The sequence below is a fragment of the Phoca vitulina genome, unplaced genomic scaffold (assembly GCF_004348235.1).
Source record: "Phoca vitulina isolate PV1807 unplaced genomic scaffold, GSC_HSeal_1.0 scaffold4, whole genome shotgun sequence".
NCBI lineage: Eukaryota > Metazoa > Chordata > Mammalia > Carnivora > Phocidae > Phoca > Phoca vitulina.
Window position 1 is genome coordinate 40,109,522 of NW_022589707.1, and position 12,115 is coordinate 40,121,636.

The 12,115-nt window shown below is 42.8% G+C and overlaps 1 protein-coding gene across 5 annotated transcripts in view; it reads right to left on the reverse strand.

The window, feature by feature from the left end:
• Positions 1 to 12,115, reverse strand: part of CREB5 (cAMP responsive element binding protein 5) — a 458,616-nt gene that overhangs the window by 216,331 nt on the left and 230,170 nt on the right. The window lies entirely within an intron of this gene.

Below are 12,115 nucleotides of genomic sequence, written 5' to 3' on the forward strand. Positions count from 1 at the left end.
ACAGTTAATGTCACTGAGGCCATACCACGTGCCAGGTAATTTTCATCCATTATCTTACTGAATCATCACAACCTTGGATGACAATATCATTGTCATTTTAACAGATGAGGGAACAGAGGCACTGAGGGATTAAGTGTAACTTGCCCAAGGTCAAGGTAACTTGAGTTTGAATTTAGGTTCTATGGTGCCAAAACTCATATCCTTTACCACCACATACACTGCCTCTCCTCTTGTTGCAGGAACAAGGGACTTAAGACAAGACAAAGGAGGTGACTACAGAGATGGTAGAAGGAGCTGAGGTAGTCTGTCTGCAAAGTGAGGCCTTTAACATGCAAGCCTCACACTCCTGTTCTCTTTCTGCTCCTTCCTGACTCAAATAAACATGGCCAGGTAGAGGAAACAAGTTATATGAATACTCACTACCTAAATGTGCTAACTTTAGATTTCACAGAATATTTTTCATCTTTACGATTAGTTATTGATAATGAGAAAAGCCAAGAAAGAAAATGACATCATACATTACAAGTGGCCATAAGTATACTTGGGATTTGTGCATTCACTCTTTGTAAATTTCAACAACAAAAAAAAGAACCATAAACATATAATGAGCCTTTTAGTGATACAGACACTGAAGTGGTTAAGGGTGAAGTGTCTGCAAGCTACTTTGAAATGCTTCAAAAGATAAGATGGATTGATGTATGAATGGAGGACAGGTAAATGTATAAACATATGACAAAGCACGTATAGTGAAGTAGAATAGCAGAATCTAGGTGGTGATTCTTTAAGCTTCTTATATTTGAAAACGTTCACAACAGAATGTCAGGGGGTAAGGTACCATAGAGTGAGGCTCATATTTCTGGGCTGCTGGTTTCCCGACACCACACTTAGGTTTTAGAAAGTGGGCAGGCAGGGGAGAAGTGAGAAACTACATCCGGGGTCAGAAAGCCAGCACAAGCCAATAATTACATGCCCCTTCCAGGGAAAACAGCAGCTTGGAGAACAACTCCTAGACTACCTTGAGCCCAGATCCACAATCTTGAGAAAGACTCTCAGGCCAAGAGGAAACAAACTACATAGCAGAGGCAAGGAGAGGATGCAGGATTTCAACATCACTGCACATTGTGGCATAGGCAGAACTGGAAATGAGAGCTGGAACTGTAAATGGGCCTTTTTGGTTCTGCAACCTAGACTTGGAAGGCTCGTGTATCCTCAGAAAAAATAGGTCCTTGATCAATGTTTGCCAAATGAAAAAAATGACTGAATGAATGAAAATACTTTGTTGAATGGTAGTAAAGAAGATGAAAACACTTATTTATTTATTTTAGAGAGAGAAAGCACGCATGTGCAAGAGGGGACAGGGTCGGGGGGAGGGCAGGGAGCAGAGGGAGAATCTTAAGCCCGCTCCATGCTCAGCGCAGAGCCTGATGTGGGGCTTGATCCCACAACACTGAGATCATGACCTGAGCCAAAACCAAGAGTCCGGCGCTTAACCGAATGAACCACCCAGGCACCCCAAAGATAAAAACACTTATGCAGCTCATTATCTTTCCTATTGCTCTCTTACTGTTTATTTATTTTTTTTAAGATTTTTTAAAATTTATTTATTTGACACAGAGAGAGAGCACAAGCAGAGGGAGCAGCAGAGGGAGAGAGAGAGAAGCGGGCTCCCCGCTGAGCAGGGAGCCTGATGCGGGGGCTCGATCCCAGGACCCTGAGATCACGACCTGAGCTGAAGGCAGACACTTAACCAACTGAGCCAGCCAGGTGCCCTTTTCTTACTGTTTAAATGAGGGAACTCTGCATATACATGATGTCTCTTTTCAACCCTTTTATACCCACATGTATAATAAGCACACTTTCACTCATACAGTCCTGCGTATTATGTAAAGTGCTAGGTGTTGTGTGAGATATAAAAATGAATACACCATGATCTTTGTTTTAAGGACTTAAAGCCTAGAGAAACAGACGAACACCAGGTAGCTATAATACAAGGTCTGATACAGTTAAGTGCCATGGACAACAGAGATCCCATCTAGTTTTGTTAAGGTCCAACTTTACAATATGGGTCCTACATACGATATTCAAGTCCCCAGAAACAATACTGCTCTAGAGGTAATGGCCCCATCCTAGAGGAGATATGATCTAGGACATCAGAGGCCAAAACTTGAACTCTGTACTACAAATCAGAGCCCTCTGGAGAGCCTAAGGCAGTTTCTCTATTTTTATCAGAAGGGTGGAATTATCCTTTTGTGTCAAGAATTTGGGATTTCACAGAGGGGTGAGGAGGCCTGCCCTAAATAGCCCTGGAGTTCTGATCTGGATTGAAGGGGCCCTGCAGCATCCTTAGGTGCACTAACTAACGAAACCAGATATGTGCTGGTGAAACCAGGTGACAGAAAACCAGTCGGGGAGCTGGATGGGGAAAAGACGAACTCAGTGCCTGTGAAGAAATTTTAGGTATTGAAAAGGAGGTAATGTTTTCCACCAAAGGGTATCCAGTTGGAGACTGGTCTGAGCTGGCTCTTGTTTTATAACCTCTCGACACATGTGTGTAGTCAAGGCTGAATTTAAAACCTATACCGTGAACCTTAGGAAAATAAACCACATTAAACAAGCACAAATTGAAAATATTACACAAGAGATTTCACAGGAAATTGGTCCAAATTTAGCCTCGCTCTTTATGTATTTAAGCCTCTTATTCGTCACTTAGAACTTTATATCAGGATTTTAATATGAGTCTGCCCTCCTCTCCCACCCCCCTCCCGATCCACCTCCACAATGGCCTGCTTAGTTTTACAAAACTGATTTTTTTTAACTCCCCAAGAATCCTGCTACCTTTGGCCTGCTCTTTCAGTGCTCATTAACACATGGTCCAAAACAGTATGCTGATGACGCACAGCACCCACGGTTAGGCGAGGCTGAGCATACACCTAAACAATCCACTACAGGACCAAGGCAAGCTTCATCGCTCCCCTCAAAACTTGTGACTCATGCAAGAAGCGCTCTGTGCAGACAGACTCAGACACGAATTTTACTTAAAAGATGGCCGCAGTCATGACAAACGTCATCAGCAGCAAACCGTCTCGTTCAGTCTAAGAATTCTCTCACACCGCTTTTCTTTCTTCCACAGATTTTCGTGTTTTGAAATTTGTTGTATTTTCTTCAAGTCTCCTCAAATACCTTTTTTGGGAATAAAGCCCAATATAGATAAATAGCTGAATATTTAGAAACCTATGAATTTAACAATCCACCTTTTACAATAACATTTGAGGTGATCCTGTTATGGGGTTGATGACGCGCCAAGAGGCTCACTGCCGGAAGCAATGGCGGGACCACTCTGTCCACGCCAGCTCTGGTCTTTTACTATCAGGAATGCCCTGTGGGGATGCCGCCAGGCACTCTAGATGGAAGCCCTTGTGAGCCAGGCAGTTGCCCGGTGGGAAAAGTGATGCCAAACCAGAAGGCAGTTTTGTGGGCTGGACAAACACGCCCAGAGGCCATGCTGGGGTGTCCCATGCTTTCCCACTCATTGCTACCAGCCAGAACGTGATTCTCACTGAAGTTTGCTTACAAGCCACTTTTTAGAAGCCTTAGGAAATTAAAACGTATTTTGTATTTAGGTTGGATTTTTTAAAGCATTTCCAGGTCTGAGATTCATGATGACTCCCTACTTCTCTTTATCATGCCAAAGGAAAACGCTCGCTGGTGAATGTGATTCAATTATCCTGACCCTGTTTCTTCACCCTTACTCTTCTCTACTTATGAAACTGAGAAAGCTACGAAAGGACAGAATAAGCCCCGTGAAGGGTTCAACGTTAGATCTCAGCTGGGGAGAAGTGGGGGTTGTCAGAGGGCTGGCAGGGACAATTACCCTGTTGCTTTTACTGGGCTGAACTGCAGCAAGTTTCTTTGCGGTTATTATTCTTCTACGAAAATTGTAAGAACATCCTGGATCCCTCCCAGAGTTCTGAGCTGCTCTGGGGAACTCTGCGTCTTCCCCTTCTCTGCCAGCCCTAGCCGCCACCATGCTCACCTATGGGGCTTTCATCGGGACTCGGCACTCCGGCACACATGTGTTTGGAAAATGCCCAACCGGAGTTCTAACCAATAAGGATGGAGACCGCAAACAGCATGAGTTTTGGGAGGTGTCACTTCACATCAACTCAGTGGTTTGGCCGGGGGCATTGCTTCGGTTTTCTGGTTTATTAAAAACACTAAAGAAATCAAGGTGGCATCGTGATTTGGGATGAGACCATTAGGAAAATAAAACCCAGAATCACTCTGGATCCAAAAACACAAAGTTCCTAGGAGGTAAGAATTCCAACAAAAAGCTACTAAGGGCGGGGTGGGGGGTGGGCAAGAAGAACGTTTTGTATCTATTATACTGAGGGGTGAACAGACTTCCCTGACAGAAAACATGGAATTTTCTAACATTCAAAGTTAGTGTTAGTCTAGTCCCACTTTTACAGGTGTCTGCAGCCCGCAGACCCCTACTCCGTGGCAGCCTCACACAGGTATGTGTCTACTTGCTTTTAACACCCTCCCACTCGGGCTCTTGCTCTGGGTGGTCATCTCATACCCCCGCACCCCCCAACACAGTTCTGGCGGTGGGCTTTATTGGATTTCTCGGAGCATTAGGTTTCTCGAAGCATATAAACTCCAGGATTTTTCCTTTAAATCACTCAGAGCCAGAGAAGGAAGCAGAAGGATGCTTCAAAAAGAATTAAGAAAAGTGAACAGATCAAAAGAACAGTGCTGCCACATAAGCTACTTCCTTTTTCAAAAACATGTATTAGGAGAACAGCAGCTAAAACCCTGATCAGTCATGAAAATGAGCACCAGCCTGCTGGCTGAGGGGCTAAAAGGAATTAGTCTGAAGACACACACACACACACACACACACACACAAAACCCATCACCCTGGGCTGTCCTTCCTCTGACCAGTCGCTGGTACCCTGGCCATCAATGTTCAGAGAATGTCACCAGCTGCTAAAAACTTCTGGAAGGCTGAGTTTAGAAGCCCTCAAACCTATGTGCAATGCTGATCTCTCATTCATTGCAAATGATGGGGGCAGACACCTTAATCGACAAAAAGCACATCCTTCAGAATCCAGCAGAGACCACTGAGCAGAGTAAGCAAGGCTAAAGAAAATCCCCACTCTCCTCCATTTACCTCAAAGTGGATTTTTATGGCTGTGTAGGTTTGCAGCCCAGGTAACATGTATCTCTAATGACATCTTTCATCAGAAGATATTAATGGTGGATCTGTCTGATTTAGAGCAGGCTTCTTCATTCCCTTTCCACATAAACGGAGAATTGGGGGGTATTCCACCAAACAGGTCCCAACTCCAAGACACCAGTTCTCCAGAGTAGTAGTATTTTTATTCTTAGTTAGCATTTTTTTTCTTTTAATGTTTGTATCTGCACATCTGGTACAGCTGAATAAAAGGAAAATAAAGTGATAGTTTTTTTTTTTTTTAACCACAATTCTGCTGGCAAAGCAAATAGATCCATAATTCCCTGAAGACACATGTATGGGTTTCCCAGGACTGTTGTAACAAATTGTCACAGACTGGGTGGTTTAAAAACAACAGAAATTTGTTCCCTCAGAGTTCTGGAGGGTATTCGTCTGAAACTGAGGTATCAGCAGGGTTGGTTCCTTCTAGAGGCTTGGAGGGAGAATCTATTCCATGGCTCTCACCTAGCTTCCGGCTGTTGTTGGCAAACCTTTTCTCTCCCTGGTTTGCAACTGCATCACTCCAATCTTTGCCTCTGCTGTCACACGGCCCTTTCCCTGTGTCTTCACATGACCTTCTCCTAAGGACACCAATCACTGGGTCTAAGGCCTACCCTAATCCAGTATGACCTCATCTTAACTTGATGACATCTGCAAAGATCCTATTTTCCAAATAAGGTCACATTCAGAGGTACCGGGGGGTTAAGACTTCAACAGATCTTTTGGGGGACACGTATGGATAGAAATCACTGAATCTTGCCTAGGACACAGGACCTGCCGAGCCTGTGAAAGGGGAAGAAATCAGGGATTGTCCTTCTAGGGATGCCAAGAGGCAGAGTTCAGGCCAGACTGTGGGAAAGGTGAGGTTGTGAAGAGAGAAAAAAAATAATGGTGAAATCCTGGAGAGCTCAACTGCAGTGGTGCAAGAGTGAAGGTCTACAGATGGAAGACGGAGGATGAGGCCCAGGCGTCTGAGGCCCTCCATCCATGATGCTGCCTCTCAGGGCCGCTGGGCCTTGGCACCTCAGACCTTGGGATCCCACGTGTTAATGTATCCTGCTGGAACAGTGAATTGAAACAATACGACTTCCTTTGTTGTTGTTGTTCTACCTTTTCCTGAGAGATTAAAATGTACAAATTCCCATGAAGGCTTTATGTTTTCCTTTTGACAATTTTCTTCCTTCCCGTTAACTGGTTGCTGAAAGTTCTTTCATGTTTTACTTTTCCCCCGTCACTCTGGAAGCCATGGCTGGTTTTCCCAATCCCCTTTCTTTTCCACAATGGTGATGGTATCACTTCTTCTCTAGGAAGCTGGTCTTCAATGTGGTACCTATGTAAGCATGCCCCCAAATCCACTTTTTTTCTTATAGTACATAAAGAGAAAAGGATCTCCTAATTCTGTACTGTTCAAACATTTTTCTTTCTGCAGGAGTCTTTATTCAAAGAAATGATTAGGTAGAAATTTGACTAGGTGAAAAAATGTGGAGCTGCTCTGGGTAAAGGGGTACCTGGGAGATGGGGTGCCTGCTTACCTGGCCTCAATCTCCACCTCCCTAAACTTTGGCAGTCCAGAGCAGGTTCTGCAGGGCCCAGCATAGTGGATTCTAGCTGCTTCTATTCTAATAACTCATCGTCGTAACATGCATGTAGACATCACATTATAATGTACTGGGGTCTACTGCTCATCTTTTAGAGTAGGCAGTTTATTTTTTTTTTTAAGGAAAAATCTCTTTGCAGCTGAGAAAACAACTATTTCCCTGGTGTCATCTTATGCCAGACTGTGATGTCACCTCTTCTCCCTTGGGGTCAGCCATTTAATATGACGACTGTCATTTCTGACAGTGCCTAGTTCTGTTTGGAAGCTTCCTGACAACTTACCACACGCCCCATTCTGGAACAATTAACAAAACTTGCAAACTCTTTTCATTGCTTGACTGTAGAAAAGGACCTAAAATTAAGTCAATGAATGGAGAGACAGCATTCAATAGAAGAAACATCGGACCCATCACTATAAAAACCAATTAAAAAAACGAGACTTTAGAAAACTCCCACCTTTCCAGAGAAACCCATTATTAAAACACGAGGGATCAAATGCTTTCCACAGAAATACCCTTAAAATAAGCACTTCCTATGGTAAGACTTGGTACAACAGGATCTTTGAATAAAAAAGATAACAATGGGACTTTATTAAGGACTGATAGAAACAATACACTCCACACAGCTTTGTAAAGACATGGTTCCTTCAGTGGTTCCACTGAAAATGAACAAATTAAGGTTCCCCCTTTATTAAACTCCATGCCAATGAAGACCATTTCCCTGGTCTTTCTCTCCCCTAAATCCCTAAAACAAATGACAAATGAAAAAGCAGCAACTCTACCCTAGCAGGACACCTTACCTGAAGACAAGCTTTACTACTATGAAGAAAGTGCTGGATTTCTTTTTCTTTACAGTACTATTTTGCCATCTCTTATGAAAACCCAGACAGGAATGCTCCCTTGTAAAATTTTCCCTCTAAATAGTTTTCCTACATACAATGTCCAGGATCACAAATCCCTGGAAACCACCGCAGTGAAACTTACTTGCTTCTCATTCACACAGGGGTGTTCACCCAAGGAACCCATTTAATGATGTGTTATAATCGAAGTCACTTTTCAATGCCGAGGACAGGGGAGGGGATTCCTGTTCCTCACCCCATTGGGCCACAACATCTGGGAGAAGGTGTGTACCCAGGTGCTTCCATTCCTGACCTACCGAGGGGTACTTATCACACAGACACGGCATCTCCCGCATGCCCAGCAAGGTCGCCCTGGTCTTCCCTGACACTGCCTGGGAATCTTGGTTGGCTTTGGGATGGAGGGCAGACTGTTTGGGTGTCTGGAGAAACAAAGCCGACATTCACTCAGTTGTGTTGGGTCTGACGTGTCAGATGGAAGCTGCTGGGGATTTTTTTTTCTTCTTCTGAGTCAGCAGTTTTTAGGAGGCTCTTGAGGGGTCTGAGTCAGCAGGTTTTGCTATAAACAGCCGCTATACGAAGAAGAGGTTAGGGGAGGGGACAGACACCCACACTTGAGGCTGTGTGCTGTTCTCTTTAAGTGCCCACAGGCCTGTGACTGGTACAGACGTTGGCAAGGAACCAATGGAGTCTTATGGGAAAAATAATGTCTGGAAGAACATCTTGTCGTGCTCTTCTTACTTTAATGACTTGGTGAGCCTTTTGCCTGGCACAGATTCTGTTGCGAGCACTCCACTCGTTCAAAATACCCGGCCACGTTCTACCTGCGATCCCTCAGGAGGGTGTGCAGGATGCCCACGGCACAGGTGATTCGGAAGGATACGGCAAAGGGAAAAGGAAACCATACAGAATCTGGAATCTGGAGAGTTTGTGCGCAAAGAGTGGAAACAAATCAGGAAAAAACGACGTTACGGTTGTAAAGATTCTGCCTCTGAAATAAGCTTGCTGCTTTTCCATTGGGTGTTCCTCCTGTTCTTCCTCATTTTCCTCTCATACCATTTCCAACCCAGCCTCTAACTGAAGACTCAACTTATTATTTATTTTTCTATTTTTAATTAAAGGAACACAGCAGCGTGAAGGGAACTCTCATCTCCAGACTTGAGAAAAACCAAGAATTCCTCATCCAAAAAAAAAAAAAGCTTTCTGAGTGCTGGCGCTCATTCCTGCTGGTTTGTATCTGATGAACTTTTCATTCAATCTGAAGCTCAATGTGTGCGAAACCCAATGAAGTGAACCAAGAGAAGGACGTCGTCCAAACATGTTGAAGCACTTGTGGGTGATTGCTTGGTCCTTTGTGTGCCACAGCTCCTGTGAAAAGCCTCTGTCTCAGGCAGGCTCCAAACTGCCAACTCAATGAAGCAAATAATAATTATTCCTAATGGCAGTAATAATTATGGAACAGGGTGGACCCAATATAAGGTTGGTTGTCTGTGGCTTCAGTGGGGCAGCCAAAGTTTCACACACTCTTTTTATAAAAATCTCTCTCTCTCTGTCTCTTTTCTCTCTCTCTCTCCTTCTCTGTCTTTCTCTCTCCCCCTCCCTCCCTCTGTCTCTCTGTCTCTCTTTCTCTTTCTTTCCCACACACAAACACAGACACACACATATTTGCCAAAAGAGATCTGGACAAACTCACTCCTCTAGTTTCCTGCAAAGTGCTTGACTACAGAATTAAATTAAATAAATAGCAGCTATCCACACAATGAGGGTGGATTGGGACATGTCTAGTAATTGACACCTCTCTTTCTCTTTCTCTCTCTCTCATTTTTCTTTTAGTTAAAAGTTTTAAACTTTCTCCAATTCCAGACTTTTAGCCAGAGCCATGGTCAAATGGCAGACATGAATAATTTGATGTATCCTCCTTTCTTTCTAGGGGAGATGGGGAGAAAAGAGGAAGGGAAGGAGGGGCAGAGAAAGGAGAGAAAGTTGGGGTTCTAGATGAGTGCCCTCCCACCCCCACTCTACTGTGACTATAAATTGGAATCTCCGGGTAAATCAAAGTCTTCTTGGTGAAGCCCCAAACCCATGGTTAGTATCACAGCCAATTTTCTATGAAATATTCACCCTCCTCCTCACAGGGAGGGAATCACCACCTGAGTTGATTCTCCCTCCCCTGCTCTCAGATTCGGCTGTCACCACCCTCCAGGGATGTCAGCATTAGCACCTAAGTATCTCATCCCACATGCCAATGATGTCAAGGTGTCAGAGAAACAAAAAGTGGCTCCTCCTGAAAACATAATCCATCAACCAAATGGTCATTTTCTAGATAATGAGGAAATTGTTTCAATTTTCTGAAAATTAGGTAAAGGGGCTAATATGAATCTATGTGAGTTTGTTTTTTTTTTTTTTTAATCTTATACTTGTCAGTCACTGGGGCTATTCTTTAAAAGTGGTTCCAAGGTGCTGGTATAGTTTATTGTCATGTAACGGGGAGATGATAGGGACATTCAGGGCATCATGAAAAACCATGCTATGTAGAATATACAGAATACACCCAGAAAAATTCTTCAAGGGTTTTGAATAAGACAATATACATGTCAAATGTCCTAAATTATATTCCAGTAAAACAAAATATTATGAAGTAGATGTATACACACACACACACACACACTTTTCATTTGGATATAACTGGATGTTAAAACTTCCCCCTCTCCTTTAACAGTGTACAGTGTAGTTGGGATTATTTTTATTTTTTTAAAGATTTTATCTTTAAGTAATCTCTACACCCAACGTGGGGCTCGAACTCATAACCCCGAGATCAAGAGTCGCATGCTCCCCCCAACTGAGCCAGCCACATGCCCCTATTCTTAAATTCATTCTTCCAATGTTTTTGAGAGGCTATAATTTGGAATATGCATTTATAAAGCTGCATTTTTGTTTAGTTTTGTCATTAAAAATATACCTTGGCTCAGCATAGGGTTATAGAAAGACGTTAGAGGTAGACTTTGGTTTCACTGAATTTACAGGCTCATCAAAATGGCTCCATTCAAACTATCCAAACAATACTGAAGTAGAAGCAGCCTCTACTTCTCTTTAATCTAACAACTTACACTTTATGTCTTCAGATATTCAGTTTAAGCAAGACGTTGGGAAAAGTGAGAGGAAACGTCATGCTACACAGTGATCCCTGAGAGTGTGCCAAATGCTTGGGCCCCCCACCCCTACAGATTCTGAGAACAACAAATTGTTTAACAAATGTTCAGTGGCTTGATGACTTGGTGATGGGTGTCTCTTGTTGCACTTGTCATTATGATTATTGTGTCAAAAATGTTTCTGGGTTTTCTGGACTGAAAATAATAGATTTGAGGTCAGCTGTGAAGTGCTGTGCATTTGGTTTGTGAATTACCATATCTGAACCAATATACGATGGGTCTATGATTACTGGGGAAGTCATTTCTAGCATTTCAAAGATATTTGGGGGCCATCTGTTCTCTGCAAAGTTCTGCAACCCTGCAAAAGCAACCCAAGCACATGCCGGCGTGTCTCTACCCCACACTCACAAGGGTCCTATCATTTTACAGACTTTACCGGCCTATTCACCAGCCCAAATGGGGTGAAACTATAAAACTCCAAACTCTTTTAAATGTGTCTGGTACCATTAAGAATGTTTATTACTCTACAGGAATTTCACATTAATATTTACCAAAAGCAAAACATACAAGGCAAATAGATCACTAGATTGCCTACTAAATTTGAACATATCTGTTTTATGGAATTTCTTCTTCCACAATCCGCATCAGCCAAGCAGTGTTGTAGTAGAGTGTTAGTCATGATAAAGAAACAAACTTGTTCCTAAGAGCTAGAAGAGGGCACTTACTAGACAATCTAGTTTCATTCTTTCTTTATATAAAATGGAAAAGTAGGGCCCAGAGAGGTCATGGGGTCTTTTCAAAGAACTTGTGAGTGGTAGAGTCAGAACCACCAGCCATGGCTTTCAGCCTCTAGCAATGGCTTTGCCCTGTGCCTCATTGAACTAGAATTCCATCTGGATGTAACTGAAACCTAATATCAAGGATTCCTTTTATACCCAAAATCCAAGACCAAATTAGATGTTTGTTTATGTGTTATTCTCATCCCACCAAAGGCAAAATGTCCACAGGATTTATGTAATCTTTAACTCAATCCTCATTAGAAAGGATATAAAAAATGATGGTAGAGAAAATCCATTTGATCTAATATTATTGAAAAATATATGTGAGAGAACCTATTGAATCATTTATCTTTTGAATCCCAAGATGTCCAATTACATAAATACATGGTATACGAAATGGGCACCATGGGCTATCTGCAAGTTCCTAGAACAGTCCTCTCTTAACTTGGAAAATATTTGTCAATCAGTTCAGATGAGAGTTATTCACACTTTAGGAGAC